Source organism: Pinus tabuliformis, chromosome 8 (genome assembly GCF_031772625.1).
Source record: "Pinus tabuliformis cultivar Carrire ecotype Pingquan chromosome 8, CPIR1, whole genome shotgun sequence".
Lineage (NCBI taxonomy): Eukaryota > Viridiplantae > Streptophyta > Pinopsida > Pinales > Pinaceae > Pinus > Pinus tabuliformis.
The window spans coordinates 1,877,261,636-1,877,272,716 of NC_142294.1; the positions used below are offsets into that span (position 1 = coordinate 1,877,261,636).

General features: G+C 34.0%; 1 long non-coding RNA gene across 1 annotated transcript; it reads left to right on the top strand.

Moving 5' to 3' along the window:
- The first annotated feature begins 369 nt into the window (after positions 1–369).
- Positions 370–1,129, top strand: LOC149243877 (uncharacterized). The gene is made up of 3 exons (XR_016246708.1): positions 370–535; positions 697–930; positions 1,041–1,129. It is a non-coding gene; the product is annotated as an uncharacterized LOC149243877 (long non-coding RNA).
- The last annotated feature ends 9,952 nt before the right edge of the window (positions 1,130–11,081 follow it).

Genomic DNA, 11,081 nt, shown 5'->3' on the forward strand with positions numbered 1-11,081 from the left:
ACTTAAAACTGTAACATTTACAAATCATGCAAATTGATATAACAAGAATCTTGAAGAGTTGTTTTAAATATTTTGGCCTATATTTTATAAAATTTGGTAGTTATGGTAACCACAAAAAATAGATATGAATAATGATTTTTACTTTAAAGTGTTTTTATGATGTTTTTAACAACACTGTTGTTTACATATTCATTTATAAGGAAGTAAGAAAATGGAGGAAATTAGACATGAATGGGAGGTAACTATCAAAGGCACCAAGCAAGTGTTCACTTGTCTTGTTGGTGGCTGTGCGGGGAACTTGAGTCGATCTAAGCTATCTGGCCTTAATCATCATCGGGCTACCACCCACAATCTCCCACCAATTCCTCCACGTCAAAGAGGTTGAGTAAGAGATGCAAATGCTACATGGGTGGTCAAATCAACAAGTGCAGTTAAAAGGCAAAATGCCAAAATACAATATGATTTAGATGCAAGGCTATGTCGTGCATGACAACAAGCATATAAAAGATTTGTCAATGAAGAAATTCTTTCAGCTGTAAGTATTTATTAGTATTTATTTGTATATGATTTTTTATTAATATTTTCAATGAAGAAATTCTTTCAGTTGTAAGTATTTATTAGTATTTATCTGTATATGTTTTTTATTGATATTAATTTATTGTTGTGGACTAAATTCATTGAAACTTGTTTTCACAGTCAGTTGTTACATTTGATCAGCTTAATGATACTTCAAAGCAAAGGATTTGTGAAAAAATTCAACGTTGGGATCAGAGTCTACCTCGTAGACGTATGGAGACAATGAAGCGCATAGATATTGCTTTAAAAGAGAAAGTAAGCACTGAGGTTCCCGATGATGTGGGGGAAGAAGGATTAGATGGGCACAACCATATATTAAACTTTGATGAAACTAATCAGGACAATGACAACACAGTTGAGTCCATTTTTTTGCATATATTAATTTTTTAGACATTTTAACATTAAATAATATTTATATTTATTATAATTGTATACTAATTTCTCATTGTTATTGATATGCATAGCCTAATCAACAAAATTCCCCAAATTCAAGCCACCAACTATTACGACGCTCACCTAGATTTCAAGGTTTTCAAGGGGTTATTGGGCCAGTAAGTTTTAATCCATATAACCTATTCCACTAAAAACATTAATATATAAATTGTTGTGTTTTACCATAATGATGGGATGAGAAATGGATGTTCTGTATTATATATCGTTATCCTTGATTTTTTTTTATTATGTGTGTGTGTGTGTTATTTCTTATTTATGGTGCAGGTGTTCCCTTTGGAACCATCACCATCACAACCATCTTCACGTCCAATGTCACAATGCAAGGTAAGATTATATTTATTTATACTCTTATAATTTTATCATATTTTTACATTTAATTCTATTTGAGTCACATACTTATATCTATGTATAATCTAATGTTCAGAGTAATGAATATACATCTCCTAAAACACCTTTGCACATGTATGATTGTGGACATGATACTCAGCAAAAATCACATTCTCCTCAACCATTGCGGCATTCACCTAGACTTCAAGATAAATTAAGAGAGGTAAGTTATATACTACATATCTTAGCTCATAATAACATTGACATATTTTTTATGACTAGTTAATGCATTTTCTTTTCATATTCGTTACATGTTCACCATATTCTCATTATATCTATATAGATTTTGATATTTATTGATAGCTAGTCAATGAATTGTCTTTTCATATTCGTTACATGGTCCACATATTTTCATTATATCTATGCGGATTTTGATATTTATTGATAATGTTTTAATTTCCACATAAAACAAAAAAGATAAATGTTGATGCTATGGTTAAAAGGACCAAAATCACGCCAAAGGACTTGAAAGCACGTGGGTTCAAGTCACGCAAACAATACATAGAGCATATATGCTCAACTACCATTGCTCTCACTAAACCCACTAGGTTTGCTACTTTGAAGGCTAAACATTCCAGCAAGTTTAAATGACTTAGGCTACAATAATATAACTGCCATTGTTTTGTCTATAAAGGGGCTACAAGCACAGTTTCAATATATTAACTTTCTTTTATTAGATCGCTGATCACAGTTTTACTTCACAATAAGGTACAGCAATACACAGAAAGCTTTTATCTGTTGTACATAAGTATTTTAAGATACTCTGATTTTGTCTAGTTGAAGGCATCTGTTATGTTGACTCATACCACAATATCAAAACCCCCTTGGGTGATGAAAACATTGTTTGAATAGAAAATGTTGAAGGAGCCAGACAAGTAGAACACACTAGGCACAGAACAATGCTTCACAATATAAGTTATATCATCTTATGTATTCATCGGTGCCGATCTGTGGCATCAATTCCCTGTTTTTTTAATAAGAACTTTATCTTATTCTCTTGAATAAATGTTTAATAAAATAATAAAGAATTATTGGAAAGAGGAATCCCTTCTTTACGGATCATTATGTTTGTGATTCTTTCTGTGTGCTGAAAGGCTGGATTTATGATTTGTAATGCAACATGAATTCTTATTAGTCATATTGTATTTACCGAAATGGCAATTTTGTTGAAAGTGCTTGGATGATTTTGGTAGTGAGATATGTAGGTGTGAATTTGTATTTTCTATATATGGTGGAAACCATTTCCTTTTGGTAGTGCTTATTTCTTGGATAGTTTGGCTAGAGTTGAGCATGTTCAGTGGCAGAGCGAACAGGACGCTTTTGTTACAGGAGTTGGTCTAGAAAGGACTTCATTGACATGGGTTTTGGTTGGTTTTCATCAATGTCTCTCACATGTAATCTCTGTATTCTTTAGACTTTTCAATACATCATTTTTTTTCCAAAAATTGTTTCCAGGTGCTAAGTATGTCTTTAAAGTGCCAACATCATAAAGATTTTAAATATATTTGCATGATATTCCTCTGAAGTACTGCCCCTCACTAGCTACGTTTGCCCTTATCTGTCCAACTTTATCCCAACTCCTATCACATCAATCCAAGAAATAGTGAATCCGTGACTTTAAAGGCGAAATAATGCACACAAATATATACAAAGGAATAAAAATAGGATAATATATTCCTGAATGATTCAGTGCTCAGTCTCCTGCCATCCTTATCTAAGCATAATTAACAAAATCTAATGTTATTAATTATTAATGCAGTAAACCGCTCCAAGACGTCATTATCTCCATATGTGACCGCATTTCTGAGCACCCATTTCAATCATCCCTCTGCTCACGTAGATAGTTTCTGGTTATGTTAATAGGTGTGATAGGTCTTCATAATTTTAGTTTTAAAAAAGGAAAATAATAATGTTGTAGATTTCAACTATATATCTGTTAATTTTTAGTGGTTTATTTTAGAATAAGTTTTTCCAGAATTTTCATTCTTTAAAGAAAAATTATGAATGTTATAGATTTCAACTATATCTCTGTTCACATTATCTCTGTTCACATTAATCTAGTTATATGAATAGGTGTAATTTATTTCCACCTCAAATTTCTAGTGGTTTATTTCAGAATAAGTCTTCTACAATTTAGATTTTAACTATATCTTTGTCTACGTTAATCTAGTTATATGAATAGGTGTGGTTTAATCTAATTACATGAATAGGTGTGATTTATTTCTACTTTAAATTTTTAGTGTTTTATTTGGTTTATTTTAGAATACATCTTTCAAAATTTTTATTTTTTAAAGAAAAAATATAAATACTTTATAAAAATGTTGTAGATTTCAATCTTATCTTTCTTTTTCTTTTTTTTTCCCCTTTTTTTTTTCAGAGTTGGTTTTAGTGCAATTTTTTGGATTTTCTAGTGTGAAATCCGGTGGAAAAATTTGAGGTGAAATCTTGATTTGTGCTATTTAAACTAGTTTTTTTTCACTGTATATAGGGACTCAGCACCTTGGAAAAACCCTAGGGCACTTCGTTTGCAAAAAAAATCATAGTACCATAGCAAATCAAATACAGTGCTATACATATAATTTTTGGTTATGTCAATAGGTGTGGTTTATTTCAGAGTAATCTTTGGTTATGTCAATAGGTGTGGTTTATTTCAGAGTAATTTCTAGTTATGTCAATAAGTATTATTTATCTCAGAATCAGCGTTTCAAAATTTCCATATGAATAGTATAAATTTCATAATATAAAAATATACTTTTTCTCATATAAAATTCTATGGCCAGGTTTCTAAAAGTTTTTACCTCCATTCTTTAAATCAAGGGTTTCTAGAAAGTTGTTTCTTATCTCTTAAGGGTTTGCAGGAAGTTTTTTAGTGTCTTACCTCTAAGGGTTTCTAGGAAGATTTTCAGTTTCTTACCTCCAAAATTCCACGGGTTAGTTAAATCACTCCATTTCCAATGTTTAAAATATGTTTCAATTTCTAACCTCCATTCTGATTTAAATTAAGGGTTTGTACAAAATTTTTCAATTTCTTACTTTCTAAATTTGGAATATTACTTACTCCCAATATTAAATGAAATTGATATTTTAAAAGCTATGTTACATGGGAACCACTCCTAAGAGTTGGGAAACCCATTCCAATGGTTCTCGCGTTCCGTGGAGCTTTGGAGCTTTGGTGTTGTATGGGAATGTTCCCTTTTTAGGGGGAGCTGCAATGGGAGCTTGGGAAAGTTCTGAGCTTTGGTGTTGTATGGGAATGTTCCCTTTTCAGGGGGAGCTGCAATGGGAGCTTGGGAAAGTTCTGAGCTTTGGTGTTGTATGGGAACATCCCTTTTCAGGGGGAGCTGCAATGGGAGCTTGGGAAAGTTCCGAGAGCTTTGAAGGCTGTTTTTTTTAGTTCCTGCCTTCCTTGGGGTTGGGGAATACAAAGCCTGTAGAGAAATACGCTGAACTGTCCACAAAACATGAGCCTAAGTTGAAAAGGTCAAAGACCCTTAACACCCATATCCTTAATTGAGAAACTGGAGCAATCTCTTGATGGGTTAAGGAAGTGTGTGACACCTCGATGTAAGGGCGATATCTGGGATGTCATGGTGATGAGTATTACTTTTGTTGTTTATGTATATATATGGTAGAAGATTGTGTATGCATATTGTATGTGGCAGTGAATGCTTAAACATTAGAGTTTCTTTACTTTTTTCTTAAGAATAACCAGAAAAAATATGTAAAATTGTCCCTTTGTATTTTGAAGTATTGTTTCAAAGACTCATCATATGTCATAATGAACTTAACATTTTAATATTTTATATATATATAAGGGAGACACTCAGAGACACCTAAAGAATATATTTATATATAAGAGAGATTATATATTTATTATTTATATATTTAAATTGATTTGAATATTTGAATATTTTGATTCAATATTAATTTGATTATTATATAAATTATATAATTAAAAAATAGTTTTTATTTTTATATTTTTTATCTTTTTATCATATAATATTACCACTCCCGATTAATTGTTTCCAGTAAATTTTGGGGAAACCTCTAGCCCTTCCGACACCCATACCTAAGCCTCTAGCCCTTCTCGACACCCGTACCTAAGTTCCCAATGTTCCCATGCTCGAGAAACTCATGCAACATAGTTTAAAAGCTATTCACATACATACAGATAAGTTAACAAGGTCATAATTTTGCCTCGAAAATAATGGAAATTCTTGCAAGATTTTAACAAAATCAGGTTGAAATTTTGGAAATCATAGGTACAATTGTCAAGCTTCAAGACTTTGGGTACTTTAGGATTCTTGATGGTGCTGAATTCATTTCCACCATAAAAAATGATTCAAACACTTTAACAGTCAGATTTTTCGAAAATTTTCTCAATAAATTCTCTAACAGTGAAATTTGTCGAAAATTTTCTCAATAAATTTAGACAAAAAATTTGTGATCCAAACAAAATTGTAAACTCATAAACAACTTCATTCATATTAATTCACCATTTAATTTATATAACTATTTTAGCACTCAGATATATTCATATAACATATATATGAATATATATTATGTATATATCCATATATATCATGTATATATCCTGACACGTTCAGAATTTGAACGCCGAACGCGCCCTGTGTCTTGTCTAGTCTGGTCTGTTTTCAACTATGGTCGGATTTTATTTGGCAGTTCCTATTTCCACCTCTATAGCATTATAAATGCTCTCTAAGGACAGTCTTGGGACACGGGTTCTGACATCGGCTCTGGCTGTCAACCCGTGTGCATCATTTCCCGTCTAACAGTTTCCGATTAATAGGAGAATGTGTATATGTGTTGTTGTTCATGATATGATCATCCATCTGGCTGTTTGTATGGACAATCATTGAAATGCAGAGGCATTCTCATGTGCATCATACATATCTTACTCGTGCCCATATATGACATGCCCATCATATCATGGCGTCATGCGTTCTGGCTATCATTTATCGTCTCCCACTTCCCTCTCATTTAAATTTCAAAATTTGAAAACCCCAAAGTGGCGTACTCCCTCCCATTTCCTTCTCATTTCAATTTCGAATTTTGGAATCACCGCGTAGCGTACTTCTTAAATACATGGGAAACCTATTTTGTTTCTTCATTATCCACTACCCGAGCAAATTCAAATTCGAAATTTGAACTGGTGAACCCGCCCCGCCCAAATTCAAGCCCAAATTCAAAATTTGAACATTGATAATTGCTATATATCGCATTTCAAGTCATCTGGCATCATGGTTCAGGGTGGGCACGAGACATACATCCAGAATTCCTTCCTGGGGCAGCGCATTACCGCCGGCGGAAGCCCTGACGAGAGGAAATTCAGCGGCGTGGGCATAAGCCTCATGGGCAACGGCAACGTTGTAACGGACGTTGTCATCTTTTCGGTTGCTGTGGGGATTGCAGTGACAGGTTAAGCCAATATCCTCACAGGAGTTCACTGTTATAACAAGGCCACGGGCTTCGAAGGAGTTGGAATCAAACTAAAGCTCGGTGGATTGACTCAGATGAGGAGCATCAGTTGTTATTTGGATTATACCGCTATTGTTGCATAGATTCTTCAAACTTTTCTCCGTTGGCGTTTGTGGCACAAGTCTTTTCTCATCATTGTTGATGCCTATTACTCACTTTGTCTTCCTTGAAAATTCCCAAACTTTCTCTGCAATTATTTCAGATCTTGATACCTTCCCTGGTGATTAGGGTATATGGTGTCATTTCCAATCCTAATTGACTCATCAGAGGCAACAAAGGAGCAGTGATGGAGTCAAAATAAGTGACCGTGGCAGATTCTTCAATTTTTGGAGCAGAGGGAGTGATTCTCAAGCCAGGATCTGAAACATTTGTACCTGGTTTTCCCTTTTTCTCAGACTTGCAGTCAAATCAGATGCTTGTTTCTCATTCAAATGAAATGGACCTTTACAACAACTCGGTAATCCCAATCATTCCAGCACAATTTAGCAGAGAAATATATGATATGGGGCGTACCCAATATGGAAATATGCCGTTTTCTACCAATCTGAATACTCCTGGATCTATATCTGAAGTTCCCACTGAGAGATCAATGCCTGTGTCGGTGAACGAGGGGTACCCAACAGAGGATTCATTGAAAATTCTCCTAGGCGCAATGGGGAGGCCATGTCACACATTTGGGGCCACTCAGCCTCTGACAAAACAGAGGAGCAGCAAGTTAGAGAGGAGAGGATGCAAAGAAGGATGTTGTCTAACAGAGAGTCTGCAAGGAGGTCTATGCTTCAGAAACAACATCTTGTGGACCAGCTGAGGGCGGAGGTGGATCATTTGAGAGCAGAGAATGGGGAGATATTGAAGAAACTCAACATTACTTCAGCGCATTATGCTCATATAAGAGAAGAGAATTCCCTGTTGAGATCAGAGGCCATGGAGCTGAGTCACAAGCTCCAAAGATTGCAATACACATTAAACGCTCAACCTCACGGTGTCTTTGAAAGTATGGGTGTTGAAACTCAAAATTGCAGTGCTGCGCATATGATCTCAGCGTATGGCACCATTGCTCACTCCTTGGTTTCTCCCCATCTCTGGTTTTGAAGTCCAGAAGCAATTTACATTGTTAAATACTTAAAAATATTACCAGAACCATGCCCTATATTGTTTTCTCATTCATGCAGGAACTTGATATTGATTTGAATGGTGTAAAGAGTTGTAATTTTTGATATGATTTGAATTTTGGAAAAAATTGTTAATTTTTGCTATGAAATTATGTGGTGATATTTTTCAACCCTGTATAATAATAAATCAAAGGAAAAACTAAATTTAGATATTCATTAACTCAAAAACCCTTTAAGGATAACGTTGAAGTGTCATTGGAAGCACCTCTTATAAAATAATATTAAAAAACAAAACGTTTGGCTACTCTATTGACTAATTTTAATTGTAGTTAAGTGGGGAAAAATACAAAATCTATTTCCTAAACCTTTAAATTATTACTTCTTAATTAATTTATCTATATAATTATATTTACAACTAAAAATTTAAAATAATAATGAACTTTAATACAATCCAAACTCATGTATATTCGATTCCGTATATTATAATAATAACAATTATCTAAAGCATTTTGTGTATCTGTCATTTATTTACATATGCACTTTTTACCAATTTTAACAAAATTGAAATCAAATACTTTAGTTAACATTAAGGTAAATTTGATAATTGTGAAAACTTAATTATTATTAAAATGTAAGTTTACAACAATTTCAATTTAGATTTAAATAATGTTTTGTTTCAAATTTAATAGATAATTTATTCAAAAAGTATTAAATATTAATTTTTAAAATGTTTTAATAAAATTAGTTTATTTATATTATATTTTTAATAAATAAATTTAGGTAAAAGTTTTACTAAATATATTTTTGTTAGTGCTTATTTATGTTAATATCAACAAATTTTTTTAATAAATTATTTTCAATGTGTTAAATAGAGTTATATTAATGTAGATTGTTCTATGGTATGTTGTAAAGGTTTCAAAAAATTTGGCCAATTCTATATATGAAACCCCTCTTATTGCTCAATAGAAACCCCAAACCCTACCCTATCAAAAATCCCAAACTCCTCCCACATCCCTAACAAATTTCTCCCTATAACCCCTATTCCCATTTCATCACTCCCTTCCTAACATTCTCTGTTTCATTTGTTCCCCTTGGTAACAGATACTACAAAGGCACCCAGCCTCACACCATCATCAAAGGGGCATCCTAACCACAGCTCACTTTGTAGTCATGTCATCACAGCATTCATCCGAGTATGAGAGGGAGATATGCGCATATCTTCCGTATATTCCCAATTTCCGTATATGCGCATATCATCTTACGTATATGCGCAATTCCCGTATATGGAATTTGCGCGTATACGATGCAGATACATAAACGAATATATGTAAAAATTTCATATACAGAAATTGCGCATATACGGAAACTGTGCATATACGAAAGATTTGCGCATATACGGAAATTGGGGATATACAGAGGATATGCGCATATCTTCCACATATCCCTAACTTTCCTGTATGTGCATATCTTCCGTATATGCACGTCGTTTATGTATCTGCATTGTATATGCGCAAATTCAATATACAGAAATTGCACATATACGGAAACTGTGCATATACGGAAGATATGCGCATATACGGAAATTGCGCATATACGGAAGATATGCGCATGTCTTCCGTATATCCCTAAATTTCCTGTATGTGCATATCTTCCGTATATGCACGTCATTCATGTATCTGTATCGCAAATGTGCAAATTCCATATACAGAAATTGCGCATATACGGACGATATGCGCATATACGGAAATTGAGCATATACGGAAGATATGCGCATATCTTCCGTATATCCTTAACTTTCCTGTATGTGCATATCTTTCGTATATGCACGTCGTTTATGTATCTGCATCGTATATGCACAAATTCTATATACAGAAATTACGCATATACGTAAACTGTGCATATACGGAATATATGCGCATATATGGAAATTGGGCATATACGGAAGATATGCGCATGTCTTCCGTATATCCCTAACTTTCCTCTATGTGTATATCTTCCGTATATGTACGTCGTTCATGTATCTGCATCGTAGATGTGTAAATTCCATATATAGAAATTGCGCATATACGGAAACTGTGCATATACGGAAGATATGCGCATATACGGAAATTGGGCATATACGGAAGATATGCGCATATCTTCCGTATATCCTTAACTTTCTTGTATGTGCATATCTTCCGTATATGGACCTCCTTTATGTATCTGCATCGTATATGTGCAAATTCAATATACAGAAATTGTGCATCTACGGAAACTGTGCATATATGGAAGATATGCGCATATACAGAAATTGCGCATATTCAGGAGATATGCGCATGCCTTCTGTATATCCTTAACTTTCTTGTATATGCATATCTTCCATATATGCACGTCGTTCATGTATCTACATCGTAGATGTGCAAATTCCATATACAGAAATTGCGCATATACGGCAACTGTGCATATACGGAAGATATGCGCATATACAGAAATTGGGCATATACGGAAGATATGCGCATATCTTCTGTATATCCCTAACCTTCCTGTATATGTATATCATCCATATATGCACGTCGTTTATGTATCTGAATCGTATATGCGCAAATTCCATATACAGAAATTGCGCATATATGGAAACTGTACATATACAGAGGATGTGCGCATATACGGAAATTGCGCATATACGGAAGATATGTGCATGTCTTTCGTATATCCCTAACTTTCCTGTATGTGCATATCTTCCGTATATGCACATCGTTCATGTATCTGCATCGTAGATGCGCAAATTCCATATACAGAAATTGCGCATATACGGAAACTGTGCATATACGGAAGATATGCGCATATACGGAAATTGGGCATATAAGGAAGATATGCGCATATCTTCCGTATATCCCTAACTTTCTTGTATGTCCATATCTTCCATATATGCACATCGTTTATGTATCTTCGTCGTATATGCGCAAATTCAATTAACAGAAATTGCGCATATACGGAAACTGTGCATATACGGAAGATATGCGCATATACGGGAATTGGGCATATACGGAAGATATGCGCAGGTCTTCCGTATAT